At 43.5% G+C, this 22,489-nt stretch overlaps 1 protein-coding gene and 2 non-coding genes across 3 annotated transcripts in view; 1 reads left to right on the top strand and 2 right to left on the bottom strand.

Moving 5' to 3' along the window:
• Positions 1–22,489, bottom strand: part of LOC124613225 (protein cycle) — a 996,167-nt gene that overhangs the window by 336,762 nt on the left and 636,916 nt on the right. The gene's annotated exons all lie outside the window — the stretch shown is intronic.
• Positions 9,237–9,310, bottom strand: Trnat-ugu. The gene has a single exon. It is a non-coding gene; the product is annotated as a tRNA-Thr (tRNA).
• Positions 9,967–10,040, top strand: Trnat-ugu. Its single transcript has one exon. It is a non-coding gene; the product is annotated as a tRNA-Thr (tRNA).

Below are 22,489 nucleotides of genomic sequence, written 5' to 3'. Positions count from 1 at the left end.
CCGAACTATTACTGTGAGCGGTACACAATGGTGTGAAATGAGTCCATATCATTCCACATTTGGTATTTCCTTAAGAGCAACAATAGGAACGCCGGCCGAAGTGGCCGTGCGGTTAAAGGCGCTGCAGTCTGGAACCGCAAGACCGCTACGGTCGCAGGTTCGAATCCTGCCTCGGGCATGGATGTTTGTGATGTCGTTAGGTTTAACTAGTTCTAAGTTCTACGGGACTAATGACCTCAGCAGTTGAGTCCCATAGTGCTCAGAGCCATTTGAACCATTTTTTGAACAATAGGAACAACACCCTGAACTACGAAAACCACATCCCTACCGTAACATAATCTCCTCTGTACTTCACTGTTGGCGCTGCACATGATGGCAGGTAACGTTCTCCAGACATTCGCCAGACGGCCAAACCGCATCATCGCATTGCTACAGAGTACAGTGTGGTTCAGTAACCCAAATCACTCGTTTCCAGTCATCGACATTCCAGCGGCGTATCTTTTTATTACATCACAAGCGTTGTCTGGCATTCACTAGAGAAGTGTGTGGCTTCTCTACTGAGAAACACGGTGCTCCCTACCTCCTTTTATACTAACGGGTTCGCCTCACGTAGTATCTACTGATCAGTTCCACATTAAATAGATGAGTCCGGACACATTTGATCGGATGGCACATGAAGATCTGCACGCTTAGACTAATGGACATCACTGCATATTCCAGGCTTTAACTATATTGAAATGTACTTAGCGAAATGTAGCATTTGTACATAAAACAGTATCTTTACTGTACCATAAACTAGGACTGTTGATATTTTTAATTATATCTGGCATCCGATATATCGATATTTGAAACTGTCAGTAACCGCTCTCGATAAATCGAAGGAAAGAATCGATGTATCAACAGTAAAAGAATCGACGTACCTGTCTATAAAAATATCGGTTGCACATTGTAAATATACTACCAGTTTTAGATCTTTATATGTAAGTAGATCTTTATATGTAAGTATTAATTTATTGTTACATATTCTGTACACCAATAACTAGCGGCCTGCCTATCCCCCTCAGAGCAATAACTGAAAGGAAAAACATTGCGCGTTCACCCTTATCGATAACCACTTTGCTAACAATGGTAACTGCATGTAAGTGGCACAATAAAAGGTGGCCGATGCGTCCGTCGTTCGGTTTCGCCACACATTGGATTTGTCCGGAGCATTTCATGATGAATTGCCTGTTTTCTCATTTCTGCCAATGCCAGCGACCTCGAAGCTGTTGTGTCAAAATTGCGTGGTGAGGCTAAACGTTGCAGTTTCTGTTGGTAGCGCCGGGCGCCAATTACAACAGCATTTCCCCTCACAGGTATCCACCCACCGCAAAGACGAATTTTGTCATTTAGATTTCTGTCCACAATTTTCAACAGAAGAATGATGATGAAGAGCACACTAGTTGCGTTAAAAATTGTTTTTTTGACGCAATTGCTGTGCTATTTCTTTACATCGGAAATACTGTTATTCCATTTACACTGCCACCCACCAGTGCAATCCGACTTCTTCTTTCCTGCCACATATACTTGCTCCATACAGCAAAGAGAAAGACTAGGTGTGATGAAAACTCAAGTGAAAGTAAAATTATGTTCTGCTACAATTTTAAAAGAAGACCTTTAAATAATTATCGAAAATTTTGAGAAACATCTAATATGTAATAAAAATATCGGCACTCGATATGCCATTATGATATCGATATATCGATGGATGAATTATCGTCAATATATACCGTTATTTATCTGAAAATATATCGATATATCAGTATTTTATCAACAGCCCTACCATAAAATATTTTTATTTTCTGATGGAAACATATTTTAAAAAGACTTATAGAGCAAATAATAATATTTTCAAAATTTAGTTCGTATATTAGAATCGGACTTGAAATACTGTATGATTATTGTCCTGGACGATATTTTTACACTTGCTCTGCCTCATTTATTTGGCTGTGAAAGAGCAGGGATCGCAGGAGGTTTTTGTGTTTCCAACACTAAACACTAGCCACCTGCTTGCCTACCGGATCGCGACAGTGCACAAGCTGTAATGTTAAATGTCGCGCAGCCGTCTCGTCATTAGCATGAGGAATGCGCACGTACTGCGAGTTATTGGCGATGCGCAGCAGGGGCTGACGTTACCACACAGGAATGGGAAAGATGTTTTCAAAACCATCACTCTGAGAATGACGGTCGGATATGAACACTGACTGCAACTCCTTGTAATATGAGTAAATCGTTGCAGCACAGTTGTGGAGAAACATTACCTTTCAGTATACACCCAGAGGTACGAGTAAAGTAAACACAATAAATATACCACACGTCACAAATTCAGGAAAAGAAACATGAGTAAAAATTTGCGCAGCGATAAAGCAATTTGCAAAGAGGTAAACGAACGAAAACCATTCAGATACAGTAATGACTGCTATATCCATTTTGGAAGGCTGTTGTTGTGTGACTCCCAAAAAAGAGAAGATTTTAGTATAAAACTGTGTTCAAAATACGCGGAATATTAACAGAAGTATCATATTGTGTTTATCTAATTCCTTAGTAATTTGTATGTATTTTAAAATGATTTTAATTGTGATGTACCTCCTTTCAGTTTATAATTATTAATTTTCACGGATATGGCGGTGAGTGTTAGGTAAGTTCTTTTGTACAAAGGAGGCCTTCGTAAACGCCAGGCTACTTTTGTTGGGAGGTAGTTAGCGATGATTATTTGCGAGATAATGGCAGTCTAAGATGTCTTTCGAGTTCCACAGAACTTGCTCGTAAGTGCAGCCCTTTTTTTAGGAAGGGACAATAGAGAACAATGCTAACCTCGACAATATGTTGTTTTGTTATTGGGATCATGTCTTTAAATAGGATTCAGGAGGCGAATTTTTGGCGGCAGCCAACACAAAGGCCCGCATCGTTGAGGTAGTACCAAACACAATGGACCTCATGTTAGGCGCCAGACTGGCCAAAGTCACTCAGAGGAACATTTAGAGCAAACACAGGTCGAGACGTTTTATGTCCGTGGGGCTAAAACTAGCTCCGTTATTTATGCTGTCTACAGATGAGCCAATGAGCGTTAGTCTGTATCTACACAGTCCTCTAGACACCTTTCTAAAAGCCACACGATATTAATGTCGTAGCCTTTATCTAGATTGAGGCCTGTGTTAATCGATGAAACTCGTTGATCGATATAAGTACAGTTCCATCCGCAACCCCGTTTTTTCTTTACCCTGTATAATATCCTAAACAAACAGAATATTGCTTCATTCCTCAGAGAATTATTTTATGGACTGATGAATGTCACCTCTCTTCCGCGTTCTCTCTCAACCTATAACTCATAAACTGCTCCAGCCACAAAACAATTAAATTGCGCAAGAGATGCGACTTTGACAAAGTAGACTTTACCAGCGAACCAGGAAATATTTCTTTTATTATAGATCCAGTCACGTACCACAAGTGTTTATCAAGCAAGTTATGTGGACTCATAAACACTTATGATCCGTGACTGGAATTGTAATAAAATAATAGGAATAATTTGTGCCTCTGTGGGTAACGGATGACTCACCCTACAGATGGAGTAGGGGACTGCTGAACACCAACTACAGCTTCCAGAGTCGACGTATTATTCTTATTTCTCTAGATGGTTTCTAACAAGCGTCTCAGAGGTAGGATCTCCAGAAGACCTGTGATTTATTTGTTGACAATGAATCGTGGCAGATCGATGTTGCTATTGGCATGTAACTGAAGACAGCCAAATAGAACTACCTGAAGACGAGCACTGCAAGTCGAGAAGACTTCCCACGGTTTGTCAAAGACACAAAAATTTTGAAACCAGTTATTAAAGTGTACCAGGAAACCTACAAACTCCCTTAGTGCACCTGTTGTAAATGCAAAGTAAAAAGCAGGTAGTCCTCACATTTGTCATTTTTAAAAGACGTGTCCTTCGTTTCGGATGATGCATGGAGACATCGCGTGTAAAATACATGATTGCTTTACACACAACTTATAACCTTTCCCATCGCTCAAAACACGCATCACAAAGACTACACCTACATACATACTCCGAAAGTCACAATCTGGTGCAAGGCGGAGGGCACCTTGTACCAATCCTAGTCATTCCCTTTCCTGTCCCTCTCGCAAATGTAGCGGAGGGAAACCGACTGTCTGTATACTTCCGTAGCAGCCCTGATTCTTTTGTCTTCACGGTCCTTACGCGATATGTATGTTGGTTGCAGTAGGATCCCACTGCAACCTGACTTACCTTCGTAAATAGTGTTTCGCGAAGAGAATGTTATCTTTACTTCATGAAATCCTTTTTCAATTCACGAAGCATCTCATCTGAGAGCGAACCTACCCGTAACAAATGTAGCAGCACCTTTCTGAACTGCTTCGTTGTATTCATTTAATCAGACCTGGTAGAAATCCCAAACGATCGAGCAGTACTCAAGAATACGTCGCGCTGGTGTTCTAAACGCGGCCTTCTTTACATATGAGCTGCACTTGCTTAAAATTTTGCAAATATACCGAAGAAAACCATTCGCTTTCCCTACTACCGCTCTTACGTGCTCGTTTCACTTTGTGTAGCTTTGCAACGTTAAGTCAAGCAGGTGCATTCAAAATACCGTTCCAGGAATTGTTGTCATGGAAAAATATTGCATGAAGTACGCAAGACTGCTACGGTATATTCCACGTTAAGAGACGATAAACATAGCATTTTACGAAATGCTGCACATAAGCGAAGTGACGTGGGCTACTGCTTTGTCACTTGCAGCGAGCTGTACTAGTCGCAAGTGCCGGAGTGAAACACCTCCAGACCTCGTAAGTCAATTCCCTGGGCTCACCTTTTTCAGAGTTGTTTTTTGCAGCCAAATAGCGGTGGCTCAAGTAATTCGCATATTATAGCGTGCACTAGATTTAATAAAGATAGAGACACTGAAACATAATCGAGAGAGGAAGACAATACTGTAATTACCGGCAAAAAAATTTCTCGAACGGGAAAAAGCTAGTGTGCACTAACATAAGATACGTATTTAAGAGGGGCACCACGCCCGTGGGACAGCTGTGGTCCTTGGCTGTACTCTGCGTGCCCCACGTTAGTGCAGGCTTCCTTCTTTTTGTTCGAGAAGCTTCCAGCGCCACCCACACTGTTGTCTTCCCCTGTGTATACTGTATATGATCACACATTGCTCTGGTCAAGGCCTCAATGACTTATGGTAAAATGTGAATATTCAATTATATCATCAAGCTAACGAATAAATAATACACGTTTATGTATTCGCTATCGAAAAAATTATTCTAACATGTATTACCTCGAGAGGGTGCTGAAAAGTAATGCCTCTGACATATCTCAAAACTCTTAAAGCATTCAGCTTTATTAATATTCTACATCTTTGTTCCTTCTACATTTTTATTCTTCATGTTTACAGATTTATTTTGAAAATAGTTACCCTGGCGACGAAAATGTTTCTCCTAATGAGACACCAGTTTGTTGATACCGTCACGGAACCAAAACCTCAACTCCGCTTGCTCCGCTTCATCACTATCAAAGTAGTCCTCGGAGGTGTTCTTTAAGTTTTGTAAACAGATGAAAATCGGACGGGGACAGGTAGGGAATGTATGGAGGGTGATCGATGACAGTCAACACAAGGCGCCGAATTGTTACAGACGTCACAGCGCTTTTATGTGGTGTGGCATTGTCATGGTGAGGGAGTTCTCATGTGTGCATGAACTCTCCGAATTCAGAACTCGATTACAGCAAGCTGTTTCTCACGTATTGATTATGCATGCGTTACGCACTGCCTTGCTACACGCTAGTATTCCGAGACCTTTAGCGGCAGAGTGTTGCAACTTGCATCAGCAAAGCGGGAAAGTCGACCGGGTAGTATGCATGATATTGAGAACGGTGTACAAAATTAGGAGGCATTACATTTCGCCACGCCCTCGTATGTTACTACCACATAAGCGATATTTATATTCTTACGAAATACCGAACGCACATTGGAATTAGTTTCTATTCCATGCATGTACTTCCCAAACCAACAATAATTCGTGAAAAGAAAAAACAACTGTATTTTTGACAGACAGAGTTACAAAAGACTACCAGATACTCGTTAAGAATATTACCGCTGCAATACTTTTGTGACATCGTAGCAGTCGTAGCTGTGAGATTGGGAAACAACGACAGGGTTTACAGCTCGGTGAAGCGGTATCGAGGTGGCACTAGTCAGACACATTAAGATGTAGAGTCACTGACACACTGAGGCTAGTCAAAAGAGTAAGGTTAAATGGCAGTCCTTATGGTACTCGGGGCCTATGAAAATAATTTCTAGCCGCAAGTTTAGCCACCAGAAGGACTGTCAGTGGTTTCGATGGGCACCGGTGACTGTCATGCCCCCGAAGAAATAGGGCTGCAGTGCGACACAATTGACAACCTGGCATGGCTGCCGCTTCTGGAAGTGTGCATAAAGATGGGATGTACACTCACAAGCAGTTATTGGTTTGGATGATCTACGTGGTTTGATAAGAAATACATGCTGAATAATGTGTTGGCCCACCTTTATAGAACGCAATGCGTCAGCGATTATGCCTAGCACGGATTCGACTAGATCTTTGTAGGTTCCCAGACACAGGGGGCACTAGTGTCAAAACAAGAGGTCACGAAGCCCGCATAAACTATGGATCTGTGGTTCTTGGGTGCGGAGCCGGAGAAGTGTTCTATGATTTTCAGTTCAGGCTAATTTGGTAGTCCCAATACCAAACAAATATAGCACGATTATGGCCTTTCAACACGGTCAGCAAACATGCTGGAAGATGTCAAAGGCGTTGGGGCGGACATCAAAGGAATTCTGGTGGTTCGCAGTAGCGTTCCCACAAGCTACAGCTATCGTGCCTTCGTTTACTTCCATAGGTCTGACGGAAACCCAAATGATCGTTCCCCCCACAGTATAATACCGCTCCACCGGCGGGGTTTCTTTAGCGTGGTTTCGGGCAGCCTTTCTCCATTATGACAGCGTATCCCCAAACGACCATCGACCCGGTGTAAGGAGAACCGTGATTTATCCGGCCAGGTAACTTGTTTCCATTGATCCGCGGTCCAATAATGTTGGTCCCGTGCCCACTTCAGTCGTAATTGACAGCGTAGTTGGGTCGACATAGAAACACGTATGTGTCATCTGCTGCTGAGTCCCATGTTTAACAATGTGCGCTGAGCGATATGCTCTGAAACATGCATGCACCAGCATTGTATGACGTCAGGTCTGCCATAAATCACAACGTATGCTACTTGACACAGCAGCAATCCTCCAACCCTTCCTTCCCCTCTCCCAGTTCTGTGATGAGGCCCGTGCCCACTTCAGTCGTAATTGACAGCGTAGTTGGGTCGACATTGAAACACGTATGTGTCATCTGCTGCTGAGTCCCATGTTTAACAATGTGCGCTGAGCGATATGCTCTGAAACATGCATGCACCAGCATTGTATGACGTCAGGTCTGCCATAAATCACAACGTGTGCTACTTGACACAGCAGCAATCCTCCAACCCTTCCTTCCCCTCTCCCAGTTCTGTGATGAGGCATGGAGCTTGAACGAATCCATTTCCGCATCGCTGTCTAGCGATAATACCAAGTGTGGCTCGTCACCGGTTGTCATTGTCCCTGCTGGAGGGTGATTTGTTGCACTGTGGCACAGCTACCTGTTATTACAACCATCGCTAGTCATCAGTATAATCGTTCAACAGGCAGCGCTCCGTTGCTCTTAAACGATTCAGATGAGCTATCTCCATGCGCGCTCAAGCTACCATTTGCCGACTGCCAGCGAGGGACGCCTACGAGGCAGGCATCCCGGCAGACGCTGCGCAGCCGGCAGCGCGTGGCTGGATTAACCTCGTGTGTGCGGTCAGGGCAGACCGGCAATTAATTACCTCTATGGCTGCTGCCGCAACTAGCGCGGGCTGCGAGCCGCCGAATCCAAAACTGTTCCTTTTCGCACTCAACTATATTTACGACAGTTCGGCAAGTACGCGTGGTTGCACAGGACTAACTTCCCACCTCCTGCACGGAACACACGCGTAATCTTAGGCTACGGGCACACATTCGTGATTTTCATATAGCGCGAAGCCCTGGGAAATTCAGTCATGTGATTCGGAGTAAGTTACGACAACATTTACTGTGTGCAGTTAGCACCAACTAATCTGACAGAAAAGAATCGCAGCACCAAGGAATTGTGTGACATACACGAAGGTTCGTCAGCGTGTTTCTACGCCTGAAAGCTGATGTGTATTCAGATTTTGTGTCAGTCGAATAAGAGTCGTGCTAGTAGCACCATTATAAGATGCAAATAAGTTTCGCATTAAATACACGCTGGAGCGCTGTGGCCGATAGTTACCTTTGAAATTGAATGTGCTGAGTTGATGTAACGCAAGAATGCCATTAAGACGACAAAGACGCCATATCCCACAGCTCACTGAGTTCGAATGAGATCCTGTAATAGGGCTACGAGAAGCTGGATATTCCTTCCACGATATTTCTGAAAGACTTGTCAGGAATTTAATCACTGTACGTGATTGCTGGCAACGCTGGTCACGAGAAGGTACGGTCGCAAGAAGACCGGACTACATGGCACTACCGAGAGGAAAGACCATCGTGTTCAGCGTACGCCTCTGGCGCATCGTACTGCATCTGTAGCAGCAGTTTGAGCAGCAGTTGGCACCACTGTGACCAAACGTACGGTTACTTTAAGGGTAGCTCCGTACCAGACGCCCTGTAGCGTACATCCAACTGACCCAAACCACCGGCATTTTCGGCTTCAGAGGTGTCAGGCGAGTAATCAATGGAAGGTAGGTTGGAGGAATGTTGTATTTCCTGGCGAAAGGTGGTTCTCCCTCGGTGCCAGTGATGGGCGTGTAATGGTTAGAAGAAGACTAGTTGAAAGCCTGCAACCACCTCGTCTACGTGCTAGACACTCTGGCTCTACATCTGGAGTTATGGTCTGGGTGCGATGCCGTCTGATAGCAGGAGCACTGTCGTCATTGTCTCACGCACCCTGAATGAAGATTTTTATATATATACGAAGACAGTAACTTGTTCTCGAAAGAACAGTTACTGTTGATGACCGTGCAGCTTTTCCCTGGAATAAATGATGACTAACTGAAAACCTCAGCTGCCGACAGGTACTGTTGGTATACCTCGATGTGGACAACTGAAAATGTGTGCCCCGACCGGGACTCGAACCCGGGATCTCCTACTTACATGGCAGACGCTCTAACCATCTGAGCCACCGAGGACACAGATGAATAGCGCGACTGCAGGGACTTATCCCTTGCACGCTTCCCGTGAGACTCACATTCCCAACTGTCCACAATTCTATATATGTATTGTACCTTATAGAGCGCCATGTAAGCAGGGAAAAAAATCTAAAGGTCCCTGGTTCGATCCCGGGTTTCGGCATGCGTTCTTTTTGAAGCTGACGCCAATGGAATTGCTCTGCTTTTGTATAAAAAAATAAAAATAAAAAAAGATGGTTAGAGCGTCTGCCATGTAAGCAGGCGATCCCGGGTTCGAGTCCCGGTCGGCGCACACATTTTCAGCTGTCCACATCGAGGTATACCAACAATACCTGTCGGCAGCTGAGGTTTTCCGTTAGTCATCATTTATTCCAGGGAAAAGCTGCACGGTCATCAACAGCAACTGTTCTTTCGAGAACAAGTTACTGTCTTCGTATATATAGTTAAAAGCTACCCAGCCATTGACCTTCGTCTGTGCGAATGCGCACAGGTTGCCCAAACTCTTACGGGAATCGGCAAAGCGTGCGCGAGTAATGAGTGGTTGGGCAAATGTCTATACGGTACAATACATATGTAGAATTGTGGACAGTTGGGAATGTGAGTCTCACGGGAAGCGTGCAAGGGATAAGTTCCTGCAGTCGCGCTATTCATCTGTGTCCTCGGTGGCTCAGATGGTTAGAGCGTCTGCCATGTAAGCAGGAGATCCCGGGTTCGAGTCCCGGTCGGGGCACACATTTTCAGCTGTCCACATCGAGGTATACCAACAATACCGGTCGGCAGCAGATTTGTATGTCGATGTGGTGATTAGAATTGTTGCACAGCTATTCATGAACAGCATTTCAGGGTAGGCTTTCCAACAGGATAACACTCGCCCATATATCGCTGTTGAAACCCAACATGCCTTATAGAGTGCTGACACGTCCCTTAGCCTGCTCGATTGCCAGTTCTGTCTCCAGTCGAGCAAACATGGGACATCATCGGATGACAACTCCAGTGTCATCCACAGGCAGCATTACCCGTCCCTGTATTGACCGATTAAGTGTAACGGGTATGGAACTCCATCCCACAAACTGGCATCCGGCGCCTGAACAACACAACTGGTTGGTTGGTTGTTTGATTTGGTGTAGGGGACCAAACAGCGAGGACATCAGTCCCATCGAATTAGGGAAGGGTGGGGAAGGAAATGGGCCGTGCCCTTTCAAAGGAACCATCCAGGCATTTACCTGAAGCGATTTGGGGAGATCACGGAAACCCTAAATCAGTATGGCCAGACGCCTCACCAGTGCGAGTCCAGTTTGATAATCACTGGCACCACGTTCGGTTACAACACAATGCGTGCATGTTAACATGCTTACTCTCGACATTCTGGCGATTACACCAGTTATTAATATAACACCATTTCACATTTGCGCTCATATTAACCTGTGATCTTGCAATGTTAATAACTTAAATATGTTACCTAGACTAATGTATTCCCGAAATTTCATTATTCTACAATAATTAGTTTTTGGTGCTGCGATTTTTTCCCGTTAGTGTATGACCGGAATATCAATAAATAAGAATGTGGTCCTCGACTTATGTAATGTGATCTGCGACAGTTGTCCACTGACGTCGGCAGCGACGGCTCAAAAGATATCAAGCAGTAGATCAACAAACGGCAAGTTTGTTCTCCTGCATAACAAACTGAGCTCCAGATAAGTATTTTGAATAGCACAGGATGTCTGTCAACTTATTTGAATTGTTTTAGAATGTGATCAGACACAGAATTCCTAGAATTTTTTTTAAACACCATGAGGGAATGCTTCATTGGAAAAGAAAAACTCACAGCAACTGTAATGTATGTTTTATTTTTTCGTATATTTTGCCAGAGTGAATGTTTGTAAAATAACAATAATTAAAAATAGTTTTCACCTATGCAAATTTATATTCGTTCAATTTACATTCAAAAATTAAAAAAATGAAAGTAAAGAGTATTTACTAGGTACCACACTGCGACCAGTACGCTGTGATACACTACTTTCATTGGAGTACAATTGTTGTAAAGAACGTTGCCGAAATGCTAAGGAAGTGCCACCTACTTCTGAGTATCTTCAACTTTTGTAGTCCTGTCTTCCTCAATGAATAAAACACAATTTTAGTGCCATACGCATTTCGCCTTTATTTTCTGCAAGGCATCATCAGTGGCCTGGAATATGTACATACGTTAGCTATTTAATTTACATTTTGGTCACTGTGCCTACTGGTTATAAACAGTTCTGGTGGTTAGTATTTCGTATTAAGTAGTAATGTTTTGAACTGTACTAACAGGTTGCGTGGACAATTTCTTACATATTACGCTCCTGTTGCATTTTTGGTGTCATTCTTCTTCTTAGGAATGCCAATTTGCGGTTTTTTCCCCACATTCCACAGCACTATGAACAGAACGCTTGTTTCAATACAATGTTTCGGTTTCTGTTGCCGACTGTCAAATGTTTTTGCCAAAGATCGAATGTTATTGCCAAACTTTCAGTGTAATTATTGAAGTATCTGTGATCTGTTCGTGTATGCATTTGTGTGTGCGTTTGTGTATGTGTATGTGTGCTCGTGTGTGTGTGTATGTGTGTGTGTGTTTTGGTATGATATAATTTTTTTGTGCTGTGTGTGTGTGTGTGTGTGTGTGTGTGTGTGTGTGTGTTATGGTGTGGTATTTTTTTTATACCACACCAAAATACACACACACATAAGCAGAGCCAAAAAAAACCCACACCATACCACACACACACACACACACACACACACACACACCACACACACACACAAATGCATACACGAACAGATCACAGATACTTCAATAATTACACTCGAAAGTTTGGCAATAACATTCGATCTTTGGCAAAAACATTTGACAGTCGGCAACAGAAACCGAAACATTGCATTGAAACAAGCGTTCAGTTCATAGTGCTGTGGAATGTGGGGAAAAAAACCGCATATTGGCATTCCTAAGAAGAAGAAGAAGAACACCAAAAATGCAACAGGAGCGTAATATGTAAGAAATTGTCCACGCAACCTGTAAGTACAGTTCAAAACATTACTACTTAATAGGAAATACCAACCACCAGAACTGTTTATAACCTATAGGCACAGTGACAAAAATGTAAATTAAATAGCTAACATATGTACATATTCCAGGCCATTGATGATGCCTTGCAGAAAATAAAGGCGAAACGCGTATGGCACTAAAATTGTGTTTTATTCAGTTGCTGTCAGACGGTCCATAAGTAAAAATTATCAATATACCGCAATACTTCTGAGTAGGTTACGAAGTTATGAAAGACAACAAAAGGTAATATCCCAGAAAAAACATGACATAAGTAAAAAAAATCTGTAACTCTAGGCTGTCAATATGTCGGTGTTATGCAGAAATTGCATCTGACCTATTGTTTAACAAATGGAGGATTTTCTATCGTCCTGGTGATGTTAATGTGAAAGTGGCCGATATTAGGCATGGCTAACGGAGTGGCATGGTAGGCGATCTGGCGTGTGGCGTGGAACAAGGCTGCACCTGGCTTGCAGCTTCAGCTGGAACACACACAGTCTGGTGGTGCACCACCCACCGGACACTACACGTAAATGAGTGCATCTCTCGTCACTGCCACGTGAATGCAGTGGGCTCCAGCCATGTCTGTGCTACTTGCAGCTTACAAACGTTTCTGCTTTGGTTGAGTGACTGTGTCTACATCCAGTAGAATGACTTAAGATCACTTTAGTGCTGAATACTGCAACAGGAACGTTCGAGATTGCAAATAAAATAACAAGTACAGTAATTAAAAGTCATTTAATTAATTTGTGGAAGAGAAAGAAGATATAAAACTAAACAACAGTATGTGACGCAATATTGTATAAAACAGCTCTGCAAATATTTTTATTGTTTGTTTTTTGATGTAATATGAGATTCTTGTGGTATGTTACTAAATACATATGTTGTTCTGCCAACACAATGGTCCACTGTCGCTGCAATAAACAACCAAATTAAGATGGCAGCATGCGCAAATTTCGAAAGCGAAGAAAAGTTTTTTTTTTAAATTATATATTCACTGCTAACTAGAGAATATCATATTTTAAGAATGCAGGATATGACAACCTGTCCCACATTGTTAGTGACAACAAGATTCGACACCCTGAACAAGTCTTTGCAATCCAGCACTTACAACGTAACGTACTGAATCGCACTGTGCAGACTGATGAATGTCACTTCTCCTCAGAATTACCTCCCAACCTATAACTCCATCGTCCATAAAAATACAAACACACTACTCTGTTACTGCTACTGCGAATAGGATATAGAAAGTAATCAGTATTCGAAAACATATTTCTTATCCGAAAATTAGTTAATGAAAACATATTTCAAAGTTCAGTTGAATAAAAATGTAAAAGTTACAACCAGTAATATAGTTTCCACAAGGTCAGAAGTCTGTACAGGACAGTCCATTTCAGGAACGTTATTGTCCACAAACCATTAGCTTACATATGCTGCTTCATGACAAAGTGCATTGATATGCTGAATATGCTGATACAATCATCGTATTCGACGTGGTCCTCTTCTGTACACAGCACAGAATACTGTGAAATGAGTTGACGTCCTAACGAATTCAGCGTTTTCTTAACCACTAACGACCATAAACTCCTCCAAGAGCCCCCCCCCCCCTCCCCCCCTCAACCTATAACAATCTCCTCACTATTTCACTATTGGCCTTACAGATCACGGCAGGTAACGTTCCCCAGGCATTTGGCAAACCCAAACCGTTCTAACGGTTTGCCACAGAGTATAGCGTGACTCGGCACTCCTAATCACGCGTTTCCAGTAATCCACCGTCCAGCAGCATCGCTCTTTTGACCACTTTAAGCGTTGCTTAACATTGACTGCAGCAAAGTGTGGCTTTTGAGCAGCTGCTCGGCCACTGTACCCCATTGTTTTTAACTCTTTACGCAGACTAATTGTGTTAGATGGACTGCTGGTAGCACACTGGACTCACGACTTATTTCTTCCGTTGATTTCAGGAGGTTTATTACAACCATCCTCCGAAATGCTCATCAGTACATGAGGCCTGCCTGACCTTGGGCTGGCTACGGTTGTTCCTTCGCGTTTCCAGTTCACAATCACATCACCAACAGTCGATTTGGGTAACTTAAGAAGGATTGAAATGTCTATGACGGATTTGTTACTCGCGTGACGTCCACTGACTAGTCCGCGTTCGAAATCACTGAGCTCTCTCGACTGACCCATTCTGCTGTTACTGCTTCCTACTGACAACACAGTGCTCCCTGCCTCCTTTTATAATGGCGGGTCCGCCTCTCGTGGTATCTGGTGGTCGATTCAGCATTACATAGGGGTGTCCGGTTACTTCTGATCAGGTAGTGAGCTTAACGCCCTTGTAACCTCGCGTTACGTGCCTAATTCGCAGTGGAAAGGGAAATGAGCGTTTGGCGTCATTGGCCAGGAGGCCCCTTGGGGGCAGGTCCAGCCGCCTCGGTGCAGGTCTTATTACATTCGACGCCACATTGGGCGACCTGCGCGCCGGATGGGGATGAAATGATGATGAAGACAAGACAACACCCAGTTCTTGAGCGGAGAAAATCTCCGACCCAGCCGGGAATCGAACCCGGACCCGTAGGACGGCAGTCCGTCACGCTGACCACTCAGCTATCGGGGCGCACAATTCGCAGTAATGCAGCGCGTTCTCGCGACGTGCCAGTGGTGGTGATTATCTTGTGTCGCAATAAGCAGCACTGGAAAAGGAAAACAGTTTCTCTAAATGCGAACATTTTAGATTAGTACTTGAATAATAATAACAAAACCATCAGCTGTATTTGAATCCATCGTCGTTTATTCTATTTAAAACATGCTACCAGTTTCGACGCCAAATGGCGTCATCTTCAGACCCCAAGCGTAAAGTGCCATCCACGTGCAATGAAAAGAATCATATGCAGCGGGCCAAAATTATCTGGATTCCGTACCTTCCGTGACAATAACAAGCCCAACATGGTCAGACCTCATACGATTTTGGTCAATGCACACGAAAAAGGTTGTGGATGGCAGGTTACACCATTTGGTGTCGAAACTTGTACCACTTTTTAAAAAGAATAAATAACGTTGTAATCAAATACAGCCGATGGTTTTGTTATCACTATTCGAGTCTCTGGCTGCAGCCGCGTGGCGTAGCCGCGTGGTCTACATCTACATCTACATTTATACTCCGCAAGCCACCCAACGGTGTGTGGCGGAGGGCACTTTACGTGTCACTGTCATTACCTCCCTTTCCTGTTCCAGTCGCGTATGGTTCGCGGGAAGAACGACTGTCTGAAAGCCTCCGTGCGCGCTCTAATCTCTCTAATTTTACATTCATGATCTCCTCGGGAGATAAGTATAAGTAGGGGGAAGCAATATATTCGATACCTCATCCAGAAACGCACCCTCTCGAAGCCTGGACAGCAAGCTACACCGCGATGCAGAGCGCCTCTCTTGCAGAGTCTGCCACTTGAGTTTATTAAACATCTCCGTAACGCTATCACGGTTACCAAATAACCCTGTGACGAGCCGCTCTTCTTTGGATCTTCTCTATCTCCTCCGTCAAACCGATCTGGTACGGATCCCACACTGATGAGCAATACTCAAGTATAGGTCGAACAAGTGTTTTGTAAGCCACCTCCTTTGTTGATGGACTACATTTTCTCAGCACTCTCCCAATGAATCTCAACCTGGTACCCACCTTACCAACAATTAATTTTATATGATCATTCCACTTCAAATCGTTCCGCACGCATACTCCCAGATATTTTACAGAAGTAACTGCTACCAGTGTTTGTTCCGCTATCATATAATCATACAATAAAGGATCCTTCTTTCTATGTATTCGCAATACATTACATTTGTCTATGTTAAGGGTCAGTTGCCACTCCCTGCACCAAATGCCTATCCGCTGCAGATCTTCCTGCATTTCGCTACAATTTTCTAATGCTGCAACTTCTCTGTATACTACAGCATCATCCGCGAAAAGCCGCATGGAACTTCCGACACTATCTACTAGGTCATTTATATAGGGCGCCTTGTTATGGTCCGCGCAGTCTAGGGCGCCTCGTCACGGTCCGCGCGGCTCCCCCCGTCAAAGGTTCGAGTCCTCCCCCGTTCATGGGTGTGTGTGCTGTCCTTAGATTAAGTAGTGCGTAATCTTAGGGACCGATGACCTCAGCAGTTCGGTCCCGTAAGACGTTATGACAAATATTAAGATTTTTTTTTTTTTTTCAGCGGCAGTCCCACTTGCCTTGATGGATTACCAGAGATTTTAGCTGAAGCTTGACCGTGTCCGCTGTGAATGTCAAAGGAAAATACAAACTACAGAATCAGTTACATTTGCTGCTATTCGCACTAGGTGTTTCAGAGGATTACACACCTCAGTCAGGTGAATTTATATCAATTAATAAGACGAGGACGATTTGTGTGCTCGGCTTTTGTAGGCATCCTGTGGCGTTATCTGTCTGCTGTAACAAGTTCCAATAGTATTTGCGTCACATTCAGTCTCTATAAGATGAAGTAATGTTGCTTGGATGGGGTTATCTGCTTCACTTTTTGACAAGTAGAAATTGCCATACTTTAGTTTTTTCAGGGAAAAGTTATGAGGTTGACAAAAGGAACTGCTTCAGCTTTTTCTTTGAGGGGGAGTCGGAAAATAAGTTTCCCCTGTCGACTGTGGGCAGAGTTGTGTGATATGGGAGAAAGACGACACGGCAGGTGAATGCGCACGTGCAAGACACCGATACACCATTGGGTAGAGGTCGACCGCGATCAAGCAGATGGCGCTGTCGCAGTGCCTGCGCAAAGCGGAGGCCAGCCGGGCGGGGTGGCCGAACGGTTCTACGCGCTACAGTCTGGAGCCGCGCGACCGCTACGGTCGCAGGTTCGAATCCTGCCTTGGGCATGGACGTGTGTGATGTCCGTAGGTTAGTTAGGTTTTAGTAGTTCTAAGTTCTAGGGGACTGATGACCTCAGATGTTAAGTCCCTTAGTGCTCAGAGCCATTTCATTATTTTCAAAGCCGCTCAGTCTTTTCCCGGAGCTATGGAGAGAAGGTGCGTTTTGGAGTCGTGGTCACAGGCGGAAGTGAGAGATGTTATCCGCTATGAATGAGGACGTGGAGTATCAGGCACAGAAATGGATCAGGTGTGATGTCGAGGCAAATGGTGCGGAGATGGTGCTACCAATCAGTGATGGACGCGAGCAAGTGCAGGACATATCGAGACCTGGACGGACGCGCACGGCCACTACAGATGCAATTGTCAGGAAGGTGGATGACATGATTAAAGGGAACCGGCGTATCACCATCGATGGAGTAGCGGAGAACTTGGAATCGGACATGAGCGAGCTCACAAGATCATCCACGACATTCTTCGATACAGGACGGTGTCAGCATTATGGGTGCGCCGCTAACTGACCCCGACACACAAGGAACAACGCATGGCGCTCAGCCTGGAACATCTCGTGCGTTAGCATGAATCTGGCAATGACCTTCTGTTTCGGATTGTGACGGGGGATCAAACGTGGTCCACCATCACACGCCCGAATCGAAGACCGCATCCATGGAGTGGAAACATCCGTCATCACCTGTTCGAAAGAAATTCAAAAGCACTCCGTTTGCAGGTAAAGTGCTACTCACCGTTTTCTGGGACGCCAAAGGAGTTTTGCTGCTGGACTTTCTGGAGGATGCAACCATCAATGCTGCGTGGTACTGTGCCACTCTGTCGAAATTGAAAGAAGTGATTCGGAAAAAGCGGCCTGGCCTTCTCAGATCTGGCGTTCTGCTGTTGGATGACAATGCGAGACCACACACGGCGACGGCAACGCAAAACCATTTTGCAACTCTTGGTTGGGAGCGCCTACACCATCCGCCTTACAGTCCAGATCTCGCATCAAGTGACTTCCATCTGTCTCCTTTGAAGAAGACTCTCGGTGGAAGGCGCTTTGGCAGCAATGCTGACGTCAAACAAGCCGTTCAACCCTTCTTCCGTATGCAACGCCCTGATTTTTTTCCTGGAAGGCTCTTTGAAGCTTATAAAGCGGCATGACAAATGTTTCAATGTACCTGGAAATTATGTAGAAAAATAAATATATGTCTTATCTTTAATGTCTCATTCTCTGTTTTCTCCTTTCACACACAACTCTGACCACAGTCGATAGGGGAAACTTATTTTCCAACACCCCCACGTGCAACTCTACTAGATGAGACGTTGTGTTGCGATTACGGTGAGATGACAGGTACTCCATCTCTAATGCGAGTTGCTGGGGCGCATGCGCGATGAGAAGCCTACGATGTGGTGTTCGGCAGCCACGTAATTTGCCAGGTGGCAAACACGCTACCAGGCCGTAAGAGCCGGAGTGGAGGTACCATCAGAAGGTCAGTTCCGTCAGGTATTTTAGGAAGCGACAGAAAGTGTGACGCGCGCGATGTTTGCCCGCGCAGCATGAGAGGAGCTGTCAGAGCGTGCGAAGTGGGTAGCGACGATCAAGGCGTAGGTCGCGGTGTCGCGGATCAAAGCCTTTGAGCCTATGTGCGGTATATTTCCGCCGCACTGCGCGAAACAGACCTCAGAATAAGGCGGTATATTTTCATCGCACTCCACGAAACAAGCCTCAGGGTAAGGAACACGAGTATCATGGCGCTTTATGATTCATATTAAGTTTCGAGCAGAAAACTTGTTTAATGTAGATCCTATTCTTCCATTGTTCATTCAAACGAGGAGGTGATTGCAGCAACTAATAGCTATTTTGCAGACTTGGACAATTCCTATTATTCGGAAGGGATCGACAAATTAGAACAGCGTTGGACGAAGTGTATAAGTCTAAAAGAAGAGTATGTCGAAAAATAAAAAACGTTTAGCCCAAACACGTAAGTAGTTTTTATTTTTGCACAGACTTTTCAAACGCCCCTCGTACAGTATAATTTTTGTCACGGTTAGTTCTTGCACAACGCCGATGTATCAGACAGGAGGTGAACAAAAAATGCAAACATCAAAAACACAACATATTACCACGCCTAATCGATGTAGGAAATCCGAAGGCATTCAACACAGCTTCCAGCCGTCTCGGCATGGCTAAACACTGTTCCTCTATGGTTTTCAATGGAATCTTATACCTTACTTCCTGCAGAATAGTGGCAACTTCAGGTAACGGTGATGAAGGCAGGTGGAGATCATGGAGGCAGATGGAGATCACGCAGCCTTATCTCCAAAGTAGACCACGAAGACTGAATAAATTCAGATCTGGTGACTGTGATGGATAGGAGAGATACGACAATTAGTCCTCGTGCTCACGGAACTAGTCCTGAACGATGCGAGTTGTGTCAATAGGGGCCCTTCGTCCTATAACACAGCATCAACACAGAGAAACAAAAACATTGTACCGTGGGATGGACCTGATCTGCCAAAATAATCGCATAACCCTCGGCAGTAATGCAATCTTGGAGTGACTATGGGGCCCACTGAATACAACGGTAAGGCTGCGCATTTCATCGCCGAACCCCCATCATGTTTCCCTCTTGGGACGTAAACTCGTCCAGATGTTGGAAACTGTGAAACAAGACCAAACGATTTACTGCTAATTATAGAACCTCGTCCTTTAAGAGCGCGAGGTATCACATCGTCCATCGTCCATGTTCTATGGCTTTGGCAACACGCTTTAGTGTTATGGGCATTTCCATAACTGATGAATAGTTTTGGAATTCCATCTCTCCCTGCAATTTCCTGCTTATGGAACTCACTTTGTGTTGTTTTTATGCTGACAGGGTTCCGAATGTGACATTCACTTCTGCATTAAATTTTACAACATCGTACTCTTCAAGGACGGTCTGTCATGGTCATTCAACACACGCTTTCGTCCGCGCTGTGACTTAGCGGGTGATGTTTCTCGATTTTTCCTGTATCCGGTATAAATCTTCGATGCGGTGTCTCTTGAAATACCAAACATTACGGCATCCATGGTTAGGAAAGCACTCACCATACGAACACCAACAATTTGCTCACGTTCGAATTCACTTAGCTCCGATATAATACTCTCACGACTACACTGAACACCGTTCTGGCCACGACTGACACTTGCAACGTATTGAGGACATTCCACAGGTGGCCAGCATCTGCATTTATTATGAAGCATGTATTTCGCGCGACGTTTCCTTGTTTTTGTGCAACCCCTGTATCTCCCATCACCTACTTATCTACTTCTTCTACTCTTTTTATAGTACTTTCTTCAAGTTTTCTTCCCTCACACCTCCCACCTATATATTCCTTACACCTTTCAACCTTCCCTTGGTTGTTTAGTACCGTCTTGTCACCTGAACTCTCGACATTCACGTAGCTGCTTCTATTTTCTCCATAGGTCTCTTTAATTTTCCTGTAGGCGGCGTCTATTCTATAGTCATTTCTGCTGTGCCCTTTTGCACTTCATGCCTATACCTTTTCAGCCATCTGTGTTCCCTTTCTCCTCCACCACTTGTGGTTTCCACCTGTAACGTTCCCTGGCAAACTCACACTATTAATAAACTAAAATTCAATTGTACCATATACGCTGCTACAAAGCAATTTGCAAATACTGTAATTATTTAACAAAAAATATTATTGAATTTTGTGTAAAGGACATTCATTATTATTGTAATATTTTCTGTAGTAATATTCTTTCTGTATTTAGGATGGTAATATTTCTATATTCATAATATAATTGCGAAATGTGTCAATATCTGCGATAACAAAAATGTAAAATTCAGCCACAGACGAAAATAATGTTATATGATTACAAAGAGATGTTAATAGTCAGCAGTAGTATAAAAGCACCACGTACTGAGTATTCTTTGGTCGTCTCCCTGTAGAGCTGAAAGCGAGAGCAAGCTGTGACGAAGCATTTTATGAATGGGTAGACGTCTTTTGTCTGTAGCTAGATTTAGCCGCCATTAGAGCAGAAATTACAAACTAGTGTAAGTTGAATTATTGTTGTGGTATAAATACATCATAATTTATCAAAAGTGCGTATTATTAATGTCAATTAGCTCTTGCCCATGTCATCTATAATATTTCTTTAAAGAATTTTCAGCGTTTTTAGCGGTGTTGCTGGGCTGTGCCGCGACCGAACGATTTGCAGCGGCGGCACATTTAAAAAATTGTTCCGCTAAGAAAAATTAACCAAACCCGTAAATCGGGAACAGATAAAAATTAGCAGTGAATTAAGAAAATGTTCTTCTTTTACAGCGATCCTGAGACTTACGGATTTTAAATTAGTTCACATTTGTGCATTCATAGGTGGATAGTTAATGTTGAAATTTAACAATTTTGGTTCCTTCAAATAACTTAAATGTATAGGGATGTGTGTTTTATCAGTGATAATTAAACGTCGGCTTGGCAATATTTAACCGTTTTCTGCTAATAGAGACAGTCTTGTGTTCCATAGCTAACGCCGGGAAAGAATTCAGTAAATATTTTTAAAAAAACCCTCTGCATGTAGAAAATGTGTGCCAAGGCCGAATTATGTAAAGGATTTAATTCTCAACTAAATATTCTTAATCAGTTAATATGAGTTCACGTAATTTTAAATGTACTTAGTTCCGTGTAAATGAATTTTTTATTACCACACGTAAATGAGAGGTTCTACAACAAAGTTCGTTCGTACGTACAGAAAGAAAGAAAGGCAAATTAACTAAAAGCAAAAAATTTAAAAAAGGTAACTGATTATTTACTTTTATTCTTTAATGAAATTCCATTTAAATTGGCAAATTTCATTAAACACCTTTCGTCAGTTCAGTATCTCCTATATTATCCGAGGACTTCGACTAGGCGTTTTTTGCCTCTGCGGCATTCACTACAGCATCTCTCAAGTCTTGTCTATGATGATGCTTTCACTAAACTGTTAAGGGGAGGTTTACTACCTTTTGGTTCAAAATATCGATTTTTTAAAATTGCATTTTTTGATCCATAAAAGTGTTCGGAATCCTCCATGAAACGGTTTTTCCGAATACGGAATGGAAATGTTTGTTATTCGCGGTTGAACAAAAAAAAATGCACCTACCTGAAATCGGCCTTTTTCACGCACCAGTTATTTTCTTTCGGAGGACGAGTTATTGTACCGGTGCTTGCGAGGAAACACACAAAATTCAAATGAAAGTTTGAA

Source organism: Schistocerca americana, chromosome 4 (assembly GCF_021461395.2).
Source record: "Schistocerca americana isolate TAMUIC-IGC-003095 chromosome 4, iqSchAmer2.1, whole genome shotgun sequence".
Lineage (NCBI taxonomy): Eukaryota > Metazoa > Arthropoda > Insecta > Orthoptera > Acrididae > Schistocerca > Schistocerca americana.
Note: the sequence above shows the minus strand (reverse complement) of the source record. Positions and strands in the feature narration are given on the sequence as shown.